A 17676-nucleotide genomic window follows, 5' to 3' on the forward strand; every position below is an offset into this window, starting at 1 on the left:
GCGCGAACGAATATTCAATCTGAATTTGCTGCGCGCGGCGCAGCAATAATGTAATCCACCGTGATGTGATGCCCCGCGCGGAAAAATGGGACTGGAAAATTGAAACTGATAATTCGATATTCATCGGGGAAATCACGTTTTCGCGACGGAATTATTGTGAAACTGCCGGCCGATACGCGCGCAGCTACTTCGAACGCACGACTATCGATTGACACTCTCTAAAAGTCTGATTAAATTCGCGTCGCCCTCTCCGCACCCGAGGGGTAGTATCCTCCTTCCAAATTAATAAGGCTCTTCTGCTCGAATATGATGAAATCCGGTGGGAGGGGGGGGGGAGAGGAGAGCTTGGAGCAGTTATTCTTCGAGAGCGCAACTCGTTCAACTTACCGTTGCTCATTTTGACAAACAAACTCGTTACTCCGCGCTATCGCTATACTCCAGAAGCGGCGAGTCGTTGCGATTTCCGTTACTCTTCTCAGCGACTTTTCAACATGTCCTTTCTCGCGATTCGTCGCCGGCGACTGGCCGGCGGCGCGTGTGTCATAAAATAACGGCGAAGGGGACAATTACATTCGTCAGCTAGAAAAATGTAATTGTGCGACCGTTATCGTTAGTAACCGAAAAGGAGCGACGCCATCGTCGAGTCAGGCTCGACGAGAAGGATTAACTCGTAACGGCAATGGCGTTACAAGCATAACACGTTTCGCGCGCTTCTCGCGCTCCACACGGTGAACCGCGCATCGCATAAAATTACTCGTCCCGACTGCCCGGCTGCGATTTAATCGCGCCGTATTGGCGTGTCTCGTTTTCGAAGATTGCCGCGTAGATTTGCGCCGCGGAATTGCGACAGGAGACATCGGCGCGTTTGCGCGCGAGCGATTTCTCCGATACGCGACACTCGTGTGTGTCTCGTCGATAAAACCGATTATCTTATAGACTCGCTTATCTCTGAACTCAAGTGGACGTGTTCTGACGTGTTCTGACGTGTTCTCGCTTTCTTTGTGTTGCAGGTTAGTAATCGCTGATAAGCCAAGGGTCTCGCCCGCGAGATGGGTGAATACCATAACGCCTACGACTCGGAGCGTCCAGGTAAAATTCTCATTCGCTGAATCGCCGGCCGAAACGATCCGCCGACGTTTCATAACGCGCCGCAGCACGGCGCGTCTTACATCATTAGCGGCAATCCCTGGGTGTTTTACGCTCGGCCGGTCCGCGGTTTCAGTTCGGTTGTTCGGTAACGCGCGCGCGCGCGCGATCAGTCTTCGATGACGGCTGTCGTCGCGGACGAGTGGCGCGTGACGCGGTCGAAACGAAAGTTCCCGCGCCGACTTGCGCGCCGCTCCTCTCCTTGAGCTTGAATTTCATCTTCGATTCGCATCTGGAACTCGTTCTTGTGTCCCGGCGAGCGAATAACCGCGGAGCGGAGAGAACCGCGATCCGACGAAACGGAGCCACGGACGATAGTCACGTCCGGCCGAATTATGTAAACTTACGTAATCCTTCGGCTGCGCGCGCTCGCCTGGCCGTGTCCTCTCGACGCTCGGTTAACCCTTTCGCTGTAGCGTATTAATCCCCATTAAAGCCCGAACGTGGAACGTCGTAATGTCGCTTTCGCTCGACGACCTGCGCGTCTCTTTCCTCCGCTTGTTTCTCTCTCTCTCTCTCTCTCTCCCACTCGCGCGCGCGGTCTGCGCTCACGTCCGCGTTAAATAAAGCGCGCTGTCTCTCTTCGCAAGGTCTCTCCCCGATTCGGATCGGAAACGTCGAAATTTTCTGCCTCGGTGAACGGTACACCCCCCGGAGGAGGGGGGAGGGGAGAGAGGACGGAAAAGAGCCTTTTCTCGAGAAGCCGGGAAGAAGGGAGAAATCGCACGGACACGATCCTATTTCCTGCGATATCGCGACAATTACGAGCGCGTTTTCGTTGCGGCTCGTGAGAATCGTTGCAATATTTTTCGAGGAATTTTCCGATTTCACGGGTTATCGATCTCTCACGAGCGCGATGCCGCCGCTGCCGCCGTTGCTGCTGCTGCTGGTAGGTGGTCTCCGATAAACCCGATAAGATTGCACTCCAATCGCGACATATTGCACGCTCTCGCCCCGCGATCTCCCGAGGTCGAGCGGGCCCTAAAAAACGGCAGGGTTTTCACGCCGTCGCTTTTTCTCGCCTCGCTTCTCCCGCGATGCTGGAAACTATCAATTTCGAGTCTCTCTCTCTCTCTCTCTCTCTCCCTGCCTCGCGGTGTTTGTTACTTTTTTCACGGTGAGCGTTCGTCTCAATTAGAGAACGGTACTTTGGAGCGGGTCAATGCGTCCGTTCGAGATCAGCGAGCGTGCCCAGAAACAAAGGGGGCCGGGTTTCACGCTTTTGCGCCAATGTTTCCGGAATAACGTCCGTAACGCGTGCATTAACTTTTTCGCCGCGGCCGAAGACGCGACGCCGGAGAGCGTATCCCGGAAGTCACCGCGCGCGCACCGAATCTCTCCGGCGGAGGGCGGAGGGGTTTTCTTCTCCTCGGCGATACAATGCGGCGACGTGTTTCCCGGTGCCGATGTCGGAAGTTGTCGAGGCGACCCGTGCGCTCGGAAACGGAGACCTCGAGATTGCTAATGAACACACACACACACACACACACACACAGTCGCCCTACCACACGCGCGGCCATTCCGCTGTGATCAGGAGCTCTCGTAATTTTTCGGTCGCACGCAAAGCCACTGGCGATCATGAAGAATTGAAAAGAAAGGATCGGTCAAATATTTGCCGAGACAGATGGACTCGGGACGACTTCGGAAGCGCAGGGTCGCCGCGCGGTGTTGGTTGAGCGGAGGCGAGGGGGACGAAACCTGAGATTCTGTTTGCCTCTCTACGGAGCGCGGCGACGGCCATCGTCCGCGCTTTAATACCGGGCCATCACGGTCGGAGCTGTGTTGCAGTCAGTAGGAAGGAAGGAAGAAGGGGGCGCGTTCGCCATTTTATGAAATTCCAATTCAGCTCAGCGTGTCTCCTCCGCCCGTCTTTCTCCTCCGCGAGTGTTTAACCGATTTTACGACCGGTTTCGCGAACTGCGTCTCGACTCGCGCGTCATAGCTCCACCGACGGCTCCGGTGGAACCCGAGGCGCGCAGCGAGAAGGACTAAGAAGAGGCGGACGAGGAATCCGTGAAACCGCGATTATAAAGTTCACCAACCGCTCCCGGCAAGAACGGCTCTCAATGGGTCAATGATCGTCGCTAGGAGCACATCTCGCCTAATTATACCGACCCGATAGAGGCGGCGGTGTTTGTATCACCGACCATGACGCGCGTCGGAGCAGGGGAGGGGGCGGGGATGAGGAGGACATCGTCGAGGGCGCTGCTGCGAGCGACGCGTCCGCGGTCGCGCGAGAACAAATCGTCCGGGCCGATCGCGGCGAATTTCGACTGCGGAGCGTCGGGCAAGTGGTTAACCCTTGTGTTGTGCACGGTGGGGTCAAAACGACCCCAAAGATTTTCGATGACGATTTATGGTGTGTTAATCTTCGAAAATAGGACTTGTACTTTGATTCCGACTGTGAAGTGAAGTTGAGACACTCTCCTGTCTGGAGAGACTTTTTTGAAAGTCCTACTATTGTATTAATTTTTTTCTTAAAGTGACACACATTTCCTCAAAATTTTTGCAAAAAATATTAAAAATTACGTTCGCTGCAATATTTTAAGTAAGAAAAAGTCATTTCTCGTGTTTTCCTGCTTTATAATTTTTTTTTTTTTTTTCCTTTTGAGATCAAATTTTATTCACAGAAACTACGCTGTCATTTAGGAATATGTTTGAAATATATCCTGGAATTTTTTCCAGTTCAAGAAAATAATAGTTTCATTGCAGTACGCATTTTTGTAGCTGAGGTCGCGAGAGACCTCAGTATGACTATTATGCGATTCTACCGGTCGCGGGTCCATCCCCCTCCCGCCCCCCGGCTATCGACGCGCTGAAATGACCGGCAGGGCTCAGACTAGCGTGTGTGTGTGTGTGTGTGCGTCTATCCCTTTACGTGTTCTTTATCTTTGTGAGTAAACACAGCCAGGTGAAGGGACACGTGTGGCGGGATGCCGACGCGGGGCTTAAACGGATTAAACGGGGATTAACGTGGCTTCATTCGCGTGACAACGGACGTTATTGGGCGCGTTATTGGACCCGTGTCTTGCGCGTTCGGCGACATCGTGCGTGCGGGCGCGTTGCGCTGATTCGCATGAAGAAAATGGCGCGGCGCGGCGGGGATTCGCCCGCCCGGCCGGGATTCCCGTTAAGGAAGCGTATTAAGCGATTCCCAGCGGGTCGCGTCGGAAGCGATCTCTCGCTTCCGCAATTATGCAGCGGCGGTGCAATTATGCCGCCGGTCCCATTACCAATCCGCTCTGCGCCGCGTAACATCGTATCGGAGCACTTAGCTCGCCCGAAGCTCTCGCCTTAGCGATCAGCCTCGACGACGGTGACGACGTCTGCGTCTCGCGATTCTCTCGGTGTCGAGAGGCCGCGAGGCGCACACATTTTTGTCATGCGAGCTTACCTCGCGAGCGTGACGCCAATTAAAATTATCTTGAGATTGTGGGAGGGAAAGATGAATCGCAGGAGAAAAGAATCGGCGCGGGGCGCAAGCAAGACGTGCACGAAGGGGAGGAAAGGATATCTATTTCCGCTCATCCCTAAATCGAGCTTTAACCTCGGATTCACTCAATGAGTTTCTCCTTCGCGTTGCTTCGTCGCCAACAGCCGATACTCTCAGGAATGACGAGGAGCGAGAAACGGACAGCCTCCGAATTGTGCCGATTATTAGCCGCTGCTAATGGATGTACGAGGGCAGTCTGAAAAGTTCTCGGTCCAACAATGAAAGAAAATTCTTTTGCCGTGAAATATGTTTTATTTTTTAATATAATCTCCTGGAACTTCAACACATTTATTCCAACGTTTATCCAGTAATTCAATACCATCATCAAAGTGTGATTCCGGAAGTTTCTTTTCGCTCTGGTGTATAATGGTGGATCCAAGTTTCATCAACAGTCACACGAAACGACGCTTGAAATCCATTTTATTTTGCTTAAAATCTTTTTTGCTTAAGATCCAAACACGCTTGAGAAATACGCGTTCGAATGCGTTTTTGGTCAATTGTTAACAAACGCGGCACCCATCTTGCAAACAAAGCTTTTTCAACTGGTGCTACTACTCGAATGATTGGACAGATCGAGTAAAATTTTACACGGGTTTATATCAGGGATGCCACTTTCCAATACAATTATAGTTTGACAGTTTCTAATGCCATGTACAATGTGTGTCAGGTCGAGAACTTTTCAGACTGCCTACGTATATTTATTCTTCAGCTGATTCACAGCCAGGAAGGGACTCGGTTTACAACATGACCTTAACCTCATTCATCCATCCATTCTTCCCTCGCGCTCTCGTTTCCTTTTCATTATCCTATTCCGCTTATGTCCTATTCCCGTCTCCTTTCCTGCAATCTCACATCCCTTCGAAGCGCGAATGCGATTCTCGCACGAAACTCAGAATTCGAACGCGCGGACGATTCCGCGCCAACTTCGCGATCTCTCCCTCGTTGGCAAAAGGGCCAATAAGATGCAATAAGGAGACGCGCGCTCGAGAGGGCTGCAATTGCGACGAACAGGAATACCGCGAGCGCGGCTGCGGATGCGCGTTACCTGTCTCGCCGACAAATCCCCGACATCGGAAGGCTCCGTGCCGGGCGCTCGTAATTGTCGACGAGATATCCTAGTCGGTAAGTTGCGCGCGCGGGGCCGCATGGCGGCGGGGCACGTGAATGTAGGTTAGAATGCGGTAGGGTAACCAAGCCACGAGCAGTGAACGCAAGCAGCCAGCCAGGCAGGCAGGCAGGCAGGGGGGCGGGCGGGCGGGCGGGCGGGCAGACAAGCGAGCAAGCAGCTGACGCGGTGGAATCAATATTCTCACGTGTACGCGTATATGTATATGTTATGCGCGCGGGCCAACCCGTGCTCGCAAATGATATGTACAGAGAGAACGAAGGGGGGAGGGAACGGGAGGGAGGGAGGGAAAGGGAATGAGCGAGCGACCCGGGGAAAGGCGGCGGCGATCATTAACGGGAATGTATCGTCGATCGCGGTAATCGTCGCAACTACCAGGAATGGCGGATACGCGACGGTGCTTATCAGCGACGAGGAGACGAATCACATTTCGAGGATTTCGTGCGACGGAGAGACCAAGTCTCGCGGCAACACGCTCGTCTTGCGCCCGAATAACATCGCGCGCGCGTCTGTCGGATGTGTTTGTTGTGAAGAAATTGAGCGAGAGAAGTCTTATTCAATCGCTCATCGCTGCTACCGTCGCAGTCGTCGTTCTTTCTCTCTCTCTCTCTCTCTCTCTTCTCTCTCTCTCTCTCTCTCTCTCTCTCTCTCTCTCTCTCTCTCTCTCTTTTGCTCCGCTTGAGATACGTGCTTTTCATACGTAAGTTTGAGCGACGGGAAAAGCACAGCAGAGAGAGAGAGAGAGAGAGAGAGAGAGAGAGAGAGAGAGAGAGGGAGAGTTGAAGAGGCTGGTATCGCCGGCAGGGTTAGACACTCGCGATTCGAGACGCGATTTCGCGAGCGTGTCGAGGACTGGTTACTCAAAGAGAAAACGTGTTACTCTCGGCGGCTCAGAACGACGCGACTTCGCCCCGGCGAAACTTGAGCGAAGACGGTTGCTTCTGTTTGTGTCAGTCGAGAGATGAAAGAGAGAAGTTCTTGCGGCGGGAGAGCTTACCGAGAAAGAGAGAGAGAGAGAGAGAGAGAGAGAGAGAGAGAGAGAGAGAGAGAGAGAGAGAGAGAGAGAGAGAGAGAGAGAGAGAGAGAGAGAGAGAGCGCGACTTTTCTCACGGCGAGAGCCGACGAGTCGGATCGCGTTTTTCCGCCGGAACAACGGGAACAGATGTTGCGCCGCGATATTTCGCGGAAGATACGACACGACGGCCATGGGAGTCGGCGATAAACGATTTTTCAATTCTCCATGGCGGGAGAGAGTAACGCCGCGGCTCGTTCGTTCGTCCGCTCGCCGAATAGCGCGGCGACGCGATAAGGAACACCGCGAGCTTTTCACGTCCTGCGCGGGTAAGCAGATAAAAGCGGCGAAACCGTCGTGTCCTTCGTGGTGGTAGTCGTCGCCGCGCTATCGGCACTTGCAAATTAAAACTCGTCCACCGCGCGCGCGTCGCTCCCATTCGCGAGCGCGGAGTCGCGGAAGCGAAAACAGGAGAAGGAGAAAAAGGAGAACGTAGGAGAAACGGGCGAATATTCATCGCCCGGACTTTTCGCCGTCGCGTTCTTCGTCACCGCGAATCAACCGCGTCGATTCGCTGTCCATTACCTCCGCAACTCCGCAAAGTACATTCACCTGTGCCATCCCGGCACACCGAAGCGAAGCGGTCGGCGTCCGCGTCGCTACGAAAACGGACCGATCGATAAATTTCCTCGCGGCGCGCACACACCCGCTCTCGGCGCCGTAAATTCGTAGAAAGCGCGACGGTACGGACCCTTCACGTTTGACCCCCTTCGACTTCGGCTGAACGCTTGTAATATCCGTGTCTCTCGTTCTCGCGCATTCGGCTCTCCGCGCGATAAATCACGCCGATCGGCCGCTGCGTGCCGGATCCGCGCGCGCGCGCGCGCTTACTTTCAAATCTCGGCCGGCCCGGGAGAGCGAGAGACGGAGAGACCGAGAGAAAGGAAGCAAGGAGGAAAGACCGAGAAACAGGAGGTGAGATGACCGAAGCTGGTGGTTGAGGGGGAGGAGGAGGACGCGCGCCTTTGACGGTGGAAGAAAGCGAGCGGCTTCGGCGCGACGCGCCTGGACGCGCGTTATCGGCTCACTCGCGACCGCTCGCGCGGCGCACGGCTATCCCTCGCCGGCCACTCGAAGCCGCGCCGCTATTGGACCGTGACTCGCGAAAGTGGGAGAGTCAAGGCGAGGTGCGATTGGCGGCGCCCGTCGGCGCCGACCGAAGCGGTCGCGAGAGGGTCGCGAGATCGAGTGAGCGGCCCGCTCGTCGGGGCGCGCTCAGATGCTTCGGAACTGTGCAGCGTGTCGCGTCGCGCTCGTCCTCAGGTCGGCCCGCGCAGTCCCTTCGATCGCGGCGGCCCCAGCGTCTCGGCGAGCCGATCGATCGCGCTCACGGATCTACGTCACGTTCAAGTTCGACGAACGCGCGCGCGCGCGCGCGCGGCGCCCTGAAGGCTGAGACGCGGTCGCTTCAAGTTCCGCGGTCAGCTGTGGAAAAGCGAGACACGTGACCGACTGCGAGCGCGCGAGTTTCCAGTGCCCGCTCGCGCTGCCGCTGTGTGCTCGTGGTCGTCGGTGTGGGACGGTTACGGAGGGGTGGAAAAAGGGGAGAAGCCCCGAGGCTGTGCGAGAGAAAAGGACGAGTGAAGAGAGAGGAGACGAGGGAGAGACGCGGCCGGTGAGACACACGCTGTGGTGCGCGCGCTCGCGATCAGGTGACGAGTCCGTCGCGCACTCGGGGTGCGACCTCCCTCCTCGTCGTCATCGTCGTCGTCGTCGTCGTCGCAGTGGAGTAGTCTGCGTTTGGCATCCGCGCGCTTCGCTCGCGCGTCGCGGCTGAGTGTGACACAACGCGAGCGTTGTCTCCCGTCATTGCGAGGCGAGAAGAGACGCGCGCGCACAACGCGCTGTGTTAACGCGCGATAAGCGGCCGCGTTATCAATCGTCGAGCGGCGCGCGCCGAGGGGCCGAGGGGCGCGTTCAGCCGCGACAGGTGAGAGGTGACTTTTAATTATCGAACGGAAGGAAGGAGGAAGTACGAGCGCGCGCTCTCTCTCTCTCTTTGCTGCTCTCGCCGTGCGCGCGAGTGAGTGTGTTTGTGCCGCGCGTGTCGCGTTCGCGCGTTGGCGGCGCGTGAGGGGGGGGGGAAAGAGAGAGAGAGAGAGAGAGAGAGAGAGAGGGCGAAGAGGAGCAACAGCGGCGAGCGAGTCGTCGCGGTGCATCGCAAGTTATTCCGACTCGAGTGTGCCATCCGACACTGCGACTCCGCTGCAGCGGAGGGCGAGGAGGATCGCTAAAATTGGATACCTTAGCCGCGCGCTCGTGCCGAACCGGACGATGCGCCTCGCTGTGAGATCGCTTGGTGGACGATAACGAAGGTACGCAAGTCTTTCTCTCTTTCTCTCTCTGGCGCGCGCTGCTTCTTTAAATGGCCGTCCCGAGCCGAAGCACTCGGCACTCGAAGACGATCGGTGCTCGAGTTGTTACGCACAGCGATGGTTCGTAACTTATTGTGTGCCGTAGGTTGGGCTGGGTCAGGTTAGGCTAGGTTAGGTTGCATCGAGAAATCCATTGCGATTGTCAGCAAGCCCGCCGTGTCTCGGCGAGATTCTTTGCGAGATCTCTTGCGGCAATGAGCTCGGCGACGCGAGGTTTTCGATGGAGGGTCCCAAATCGGAGGCTTACTTTCGCCTCTCGCTCGTTACTTGAAATCGCACATTTTCGATGAAACACAGTTTCATCGAAAATGTGTAGACTGTGTGGGGAATCGGAGACTCGCTGAGGGGCCAAAGTTGGAGGCGAAACTCGGCTCAGGCGAGGACTACAAATTTGCTACTTGGTCACGGGGAAAAGTATCAGAAATATCCGAATAATTTTAATTTTGTTATCCGATCAAATACACCGGATATTTGATGGGATAACGAAATTAAAATTACTCGGATATTTCTGATATTTTGCTCAGTGTTTAGCACACGCGATATATACGTGCGTGACGCAATATTCAGTATCGTGCGGATCAGCGGATTCATTTTTCTCGCGTTACACGACACACGTGCGTCGAGCCGACAGCCACGTGACGATTTTGAGGAGAGAATCGCAGGGACGCAGCGTGCTGTACGCGAGAGAGAGAGAGAGAGAGAGAGAGAGAGAGAGAGAGAGAGAGAAAGAGAGAAAGAGAGAGAGAGCGAGCGGCCGCGGAATTTGTCGCGTCGCGTCGCGCTCGTACTCGCGCGGAGTTGCGTATGACGGCAAGATACGATTCGTTTCGTCAACCCTTTAACGCCCGACTTTTTTATAAGTGTTTTAGGAATAAAGTTTGAGTTCTTTCGAACTGAGGCTATAAGTAGTGTTAACCAGAAAAATATCAGAATTTTATATTGGTTTTTCTTTTCATCGTTCGTTTTTCGTTTATTGGTAGATACGACTTGGATCCTAAAAGCATATACGAAATGAGCAAGCTATACAGAGAAAAATTAATGGTAATCTATACGACATAACTCTGACAGTCAGCTTGATATTTTTCAGCTGAAACTTTATTATATTTGTGAGCGTGAGTTTATGATTCAGAGCGTCAAGCTTACTATTTCAGAAGAATATCTTATAGATCATCATTTAGATAGTCAATCGTCCCTTCATTTTCCGCCGCATAAAAAACTGTAGGTCACCAGGTTTCACGAAAGTAGCTTGATTTCTTGATCTCCTTGTCCACCATATTGGACTCGCCATTTTGAATTTCTGTATTCTTTTAATTTCACATTTTGCATCTGAGAAAGCTTCCAAACTTTATAAAATTCTAACAGATACCAATCTATTCATTTATAATGCACTTCTACATGTCAATAACAATACCTACTTAGAGTTTGACAAAACATGTTATCATTAAAACTGAGCTAAAAACAGACTAAACCGAATCTACATACAATCTGTATACCATTTTTTGGAAGAAGAATTCACCTTTACAGTGCAGGTGCAAAGAAAACGAAAATATCTCCTCTCTCTCGACCAAGTTATGGATTCTTAAATCTGCGTTTCTTAAGTTAAGTTAGGTTAGGTTAGGTTTGATGGTAACTATAGTTACTGCTAGCTATAGTTACCAGTAGGCGTTAAAGAGCGTTAAGCAGCCGTTTCTGCCGGCATTTCGGCGGCGGCGGCGGCTTAACGCGCGCACGTGTAGGAGAGTGCATTTGCCGATGCGACCGGGCGCTGCATTATGCTAGCCGGCTCTGCATAACGACGCGATGGTTCGCTCTTAAGTAACATAAGGTATTCCGTTTACGGGCCTGCGGCCTCCAAAAGAGCAGACGCTAATGCCGCGCGCGTGAAAGCGAGGGCCCGGCGGACTCGACATATCTGCATCCAGCGCGTCCGTCACGTGGACAGAATCCGCCGCGTGTATCTGCGATGTCTATATTTACAACGCCGTAGATCCTCGCGCTGGCCGGCTAGATCGGATCCGCAGATACCGCCGCGCCGCCGAGTGTTTCTCCTCGCGGTCGCGTATCTCTCTCTCTCGCTCTCGCTCTCGCCTCTCCCCTCTCTCTCTCTCTCTCTCTCTCTCTCTCTCTCTCTCTCTCTCTCTCTCCCTCTCTCCGTTACGCGCGCTACATTTCAGCGAGCGGCCTCGCAACGCGCGCGCCGCGATCAATCCCGCGCGCGCGGCGTGTTTTTCCCACGGCGCACGACGTGTTTACGAATTAGCGATATCGTCGGAAGAAAACGCTCGAGCGTGAGAGCAAGAGTTCGCAGCGCGGTATTGTCGTGTTCCCGTCACTCCGCGGCTCGCCATTTTTATCGGGAATTACGCTCGAAGGAAGGGCCAAATTTCGCGCGATAAACAAGAAAGCCCCTTTCATTTATTCTCTTGATTGCATTGGGAGTATCGAGCGCGTTTCCCACTGTTATGTCGCGGAAAAGTGACGAGCTCCTCGAGGGCTCGCTGTCCAAGCTGCAGACGCGAGAGAGAGAGAGAGAGAGAGAGAGAGAGAGAGAGGCAGGGGGAAGGAGAAAATTTCGACTCGCTTGGGCGTTGATCGATCAAAATCTTGGTTGGCCGTGAGTAAATCAGCAAACCAAGCAAAATCAACCGTCATACACGCGTAATTACGAATAGTTTAATCGGGGTTGATGGTATCAATTATCCGGTCAGTCGGTGTACGCGATCGATCGGATCAAAGCAATCGGCGAAAACGAGCCTTGTGTGCAATCACGATTTACTCGATGTTAATTTCGATCACGTCAGTTAACATCAGGAATTTTTCCACCGATCGATGCCCAAAACCCACAGAGTGACTGACTGTCAAACATCCTGTTTGACAGTCTCGGCCCCGCGCCAGGATATCTCTCGCGTGCGTGCGCGCGTATCGACTTTCGTCGATTCGCGAGGCGGTTCGATTTCTCCTACGAGCGACATCGGTCTCGCTCCTTCGCGCCTTTCGCGACTTTCCCAGCGGCGACGAGCGATTTTCGAAAGAACGAAGCCTCCGAAAGGACTTTTTTTTTCTTTAGGAAGAGATAGCGTTAATTACCACGGGGCGTCCGGGACCTTGGACGCGCCTCTAGAAGCGTTTACGAGGAAACAGTCGAGACCGGCCGTTCAGGTGTGTTACATAATCCCAGATTAACATTTATTTTATTTCGAGTAACGGGTAATTTCGGACTTTCCGGATGAAACGATACGATCGTGCCTTCGTGTCGTCATAATTAATGTCACGAAGCGTCGTTTCGATCTCTCGTACTCCCCCGCCATTCTTCGCGCACATTGTTTCATGAAGTTACAACGACGCGGGAAGTACGAGATCGTTCCGTTATACCCGAAGAATTGGCAGTGTTAATAATAAGCGTCTTCCTCGAGAAGGCAGAGACTGATTGACAGGCTCAACCGCGGCGGCGGCGGCGGCGGCGGCGTTTCCGCGCGCGGCCGTAGAGACTCGCTGAATATTTCCCACACGAATTATCCGCATCGCAAATCCCCGCCCGATTGTCGATCGGTCACGCTCGATACTATTATCGCAACGTTCGTCAATCCGCCGGCCGGCGTAGATCCGTTCCCGGCGCGGCCGATCGACTATCGGAATCGCGTCGTCGAGCGTTGCGAGACGCGGGGTCACGCACTCCCCGATGACTGCGCGAGGAGCGGGCATTATCCTCGATCGGGCCCCGACGTCGTCGTCGTCGTCGTCGTTCCTTTCCTCCGTGCCGGGAGGGAATCGCCGCTTCGAGATCTCAAAGCCGTTAGCGCAGAGGTTCCCAAACCGCGTTCGGTCGCGCTCGCGCCGCCGCGCTCCGTTCGCCACTCTCGTTCCTCGAGCGGACATTCGAACTTTGGACTGGCGACGTTGCTCTCGACGGCCTTTCCCTCCGCGGATTGCCTCATCTTAGCAAACGTAGCAAACAAGCGGGAGCTTCTCTCTCTCTCCCTCGCTCTCTCTCGCTCTCTGTCTCTCCGTCTTCTCTGGGCTTTCTTCCGTTATCACGTCGTGTTTCCGCGGCATCCAGTTTGGGCACCGATGCTTCTTTTGCTGCTAGGTGAAAGAGCACACAATGCAAGCGAGCGAGCGAACAGTCGGGAGTGACTCAGAGTTCGAGTATCCGTGGCACAGAAACTCCACGAGAGCCGTTGCGGACGTCTTTCTTTCGTCGAGCTTCTCGCAGTCCGCTCACGGAATTCGTAATATCGAAGCACCACGAACGAGATTTCGCGTTGTGCCGTTAGCGAGAGCTCGAGTCGACGTCGGCGACGACGATGACGTTGTCGTTCGCGCGACGGATTATCCCGGTTCACGTTGCGGCCGCGTCGTGTTCGCCGTCGCGATTTGCGCATCGATAGCGGATCTGCAGGTGAAACGAAACGACCGTGTCTTTCGCGTAGAGTTATAATTTCGTGTAGACGACAACGCGTGTACGCGCGACGTTTTCATCTTCTGTGGCCGTCTTCTTCTCGCGTATATCGGCGAGTATAGTCGACGTAAAACGTTCTCACGGCATAAGAACATTAGTAGATAAACAATCGCCCCGTTGTATCTGAAAAACTCGACGCAGCCCGATACATCCTGGAAAGATTCCTCCTCGTCCTTCCGCTCCTTCTTCTAGATCGCGCTAGGATTCCAGCGTTTAAAACAAACACAGTCGACGAACCGCTTTGCCCGCTATTGCATAAACTTACGAGCGCGTATATATAGACCTTAATGAGCCCCTTCTCTTCAAGATAAAGTTTATTATCAAAATGCAGTCGGAACGCGCACGAGCGCGCTTAGGCGGTCCCTCGGCTATCGCTTCGCTGTACGTTTCGTCGAGTTCTTCTCACTAACACACACCTGTTTTATTACTTCTCTGCTGCACGACGACTCTCTCTCTTTCTCTCTCTCTCTCTCTCTCTCTCTCTCTCTCTCTCTCTCTCTCTCTCTCTCAAGGCCTCCCCATGGCCCGTATTAATAGTCGTTACTTGAAACTTGTCTCACGTGGGACAGCTCAGATTTGAGTTCAGAGTTGGACGCGAGTTTTCCAGCTGAATCGCGATTACAAATGTTAATGACGCGCGTACATAGACACCGGCTTGACAACTTTATTACGTAGTACAATTAGGTTAGCAGGATTTTGTAGCCGGACACATTCGCCGAATTAATGCGAAGCTATCACGGCGACAGATTACCGCTTTGGCGCATCGTAGCCCCGCATCTCTGAATAATTCATAAATAATACGCCAATAAATTTCAATAATCGGACATAATACGCTCGAAAAATCCTAGTGAGAGACCTAATCGCACGGCGGCGTATCGACGCTGTTTCGCCGACTATCGTGCAACTTTTCAATGTATAATCATACAATTATCATCCATGTATCACCATCGTCATGTACATCATACAATTTTAATGTTGTACGACGATGTAACAATATTAACTGAGAAACTCCGATCTAATTCTAAATTCCAGACTCGCGTGTCTCGCATGAGGCAAGTTTCGAGTGTTCTCCGCGATCGTCAAGATAATTTTGTTCCAACGTTACGCGCCTCATTTTTCGACGTGCAAATTGTCGACGCGAAATAAATCTATATTTTCTCTCCAGAACCTGCCCTCCCGATTCAAATAACAATCGGATCTCGAAGAGGCGAGAGCGCGGCTGACGGAGTCCTGTGGGATCCTCCTTCTCTCTCTCTCTCTCTCTCTCTTTCCTTCCCTCTCGGCCTGCTTCGAATTTCGACGTTTTTCCGACGGCGCACGCAGGTTACGTTTGACCCAAATACAAAATGCGCCTGTCTCACAGCCGGAAGAATCAGCGCGCGGCCGGGCGAGGGGACGAGGGGGGGATGAGACTGTCGTGCCGGTACAAAAGACAGGGATATATCGATAACGCTGTCGGGCTAGTCGGGGGTAACGTGGCGTGAGTGCCACTTCCATTTTCGTCGCCCGCCCGTCCTCTCCCAGCGGAGATCGGGCTTTTCGGTGTGTGTTTGCACAAACACACAGGAGACACAGAGACACACTGTGTGTGGCTCCAGACGCTCGCGCGAAACACGCGCGGATGCGAACACGGTGCCGCAGATAGCATCGTTCGCGCGCGCGCGCGAAATGGTGTGAGCGGCGCGAACGCGCGACAGGAATGTCAGAATATGCGGAAAAGAGAGGTGGGCGGGAGGGGGAGGGGAGAAAGAGAGCAGCGGGGTCGATCGAATCGCATGCGGTGCATGCGAAGTCGCAGGTCAAAGCTCGTCGGAAAATCGAGAAGCCGAAACACACGAGAGAGAGAGAGAGAGAGAGAGAGAGAGAGAGGCAGCACGAAAATCCGCGTAAGGCTGGATTCTCACTACCGGCGTTGAAACGGACGAGAGTCGATCCTTCGTCGAGCCTTCATCGATCCTCCGTCGAATCTCTTTTCGCTGGGAATGATCGAGACGCGATAGTGTGAGCGGTTCGATGCAGAAGCATCGGGGAATGATCCGACCTGGGGAGGATTCACCGACGCCTGTCCGTCGCGTCATTCAAGCGGACGGTGAGAATCATCAGCCTTAATTCGCGTTTGGAAATCTTCCCTTCTCTATTTAGTCTCGCACTTGGCGCTGGTAATTTCGCTTGTCTCAATACAAAAGCCGCGGACTCCTCCGGACGCTCTCTTCGGCGGGAATAAATCCGGTTAATGGAAATACCGGCGGGGTTTTAAGGCGCGCGCCGTCCAAAAGCTACAAATTGACCGGCGCTCGGCCGGCGCGGAGGAGGCGGTGAGAACCCTGCCTCGCCGCTCATAAATTTCCCGAAGAAGCGCAGCAACAATCATTCCACGCCGCTGGAGTTCTCCCCGCGGTGGCGAGGAATCTCGAGCCTGGCGGCGATGGAAAATACAATCGAGCAGAAACCGGCAGAAAGCGGTAACACTTTGAGAGAATATTATTCTATTTGATCGCACGCAGGATGCGAGACGGCATCTCCTCCTCCTCCTCCTCCTCCTCCTCGCGCTTGCTCGCGGCGGATCGCGTGAAGTTCGAGCGTCGAATATCGAGCATCGAAAGATAGAGCGAATCTTGTTGACATTCCGCCGTCTTATCACGACAATTGCGTCACGTGATAATTCGAGCGCGATTGGACTTTTTTATTCTCCTTCTTTCTGTCTCTTTCATTGTTCCCCCTCCTTCATAATAGCCCCGCGACTTTCCCCCGATAAGCTTTATTGACATCGAAAGAAGAGAGAGTGATGAGTCGTATGAATCGTACGCGAAGCAGGTAAAAGCAGGTAAAAGCAAAACAGATTCTTCGATTTAGAACGCTGTAGTAAACAGTGTGTCGTTAAAACGCGCGCGAACGCGATCGCTCGTTAGAATGCCGGGCGCATCTTCGATACGGCAGTTGCTCCAAGTGATTTCGCCTAAAAATACACCGACCTCACGTACATAAATTACTCCGGCGGCGCGCGTGCCGTGAGAAAGAAGTCCGCAAATAGCGGCTCGATTTCATCTACTCCTATAATACTAATAGCTTCCCACTTACGTGATCGTTGCGCCTGTCTATTAATCCCTAAGTGGATCATACGTCGTTCCGTAAAAGTGTCACGTATGTATTATGTATTCGCGGTTTGCATAACCTCTTTCTCTCTCTCTCTCTCTCTCTCTCTCTCTCTCTCTCGTTAAATGTCTGTATTAAAGCTCCACATATTCCACACGGAGGAAAAGAGAGAGTAGAGAGAGAGAGAGAGAGAGGAGAGAGAGAGAGAGAGAGAGAGAGAGAGAGAGAGAGAGAGAGAGAGAGAGAGAGAGAGAAAGAGAGATGTGCGATTCGAGATTCTAGTCTTTCTTTCAGAGCATGTGTGTATGTAAACGTGTGTGTGTAAACGTTACGCAAGACACGTAACGTTTCACCTTTATTACGGGTGTCGCCGGCAACTTGGCGAGTCTCGCTAGTGTCAGCTAAGATATTACAAAATTCAAACAAACGCTTGGCTTCGTTTTGACGTTGACGCGGTATACAGGGTGTCATCGTGAGAGCAACCGCGAAACCGCCCCGTCCGATCGAACGTTACGTAAAAGATCGCAATTGTACGAGAGCGAAGGCTTTTCGTTTCGTTGGACTCGACAATTTTCGCATTTACGGAGGCGAACGTGTCTCGCCGCGATTCGCGCGTCGTTCGTTTGTTCTGTTGCGCGCGCTCATTGGCCTCCGACTTTTATTTATGGCACTTGGAGCTTTCGACCGCGGCCAAGAGGAGCACGTTCCGCGCGTGTTTCGCCTAGTGGAAAAGCCCGACTCACAAAGACGAGTGTGAAGAAAGTCGAAGGAAGAGTCGAGGAGCGAGGGAAAATGTGCGGAAAATCAGTGTTGAGCATCGACCGATTGAGAAATTGACATATACTAATACGAATACTAATTGACACGATGGTCGATCGAAGGAAGCGCGTTATTGGAGAGAATATTTCAGAC

General features: G+C 53.2%; 1 protein-coding gene across 5 annotated transcripts in view; it reads left to right on the forward strand.

The window, feature by feature from the left end:
- trc (Serine/threonine-protein kinase tricornered) overlaps nucleotides 1-17676 on the forward strand; it is a 144774-nt gene that overhangs the window by 91669 nt on the left and 35429 nt on the right. The window contains exon 1 of one of the 5 annotated variants that reach the window (XM_011142893.3): nucleotides 8035-8767. The exons of 3 other annotated variants lie outside the window; for them this stretch is intronic. The gene's annotated coding sequence lies outside the window, so the exon portion shown is untranslated. Of the gene's footprint in view, nucleotides 1-8034; nucleotides 8768-8926; nucleotides 9153-17676 lie in introns of those variants that run through there. One more of the 5 variants, XM_011142891.3, reaches the window with a different exon arrangement.

The sequence above is a fragment of the Harpegnathos saltator genome, unplaced genomic scaffold (genome assembly GCF_003227715.2).
Source record: "Harpegnathos saltator strain DR-91 unplaced genomic scaffold, Hsal_v8.6 scaffold220, whole genome shotgun sequence".
Classification (NCBI taxonomy): Eukaryota; Metazoa; Arthropoda; class Insecta; order Hymenoptera; family Formicidae; genus Harpegnathos; species Harpegnathos saltator.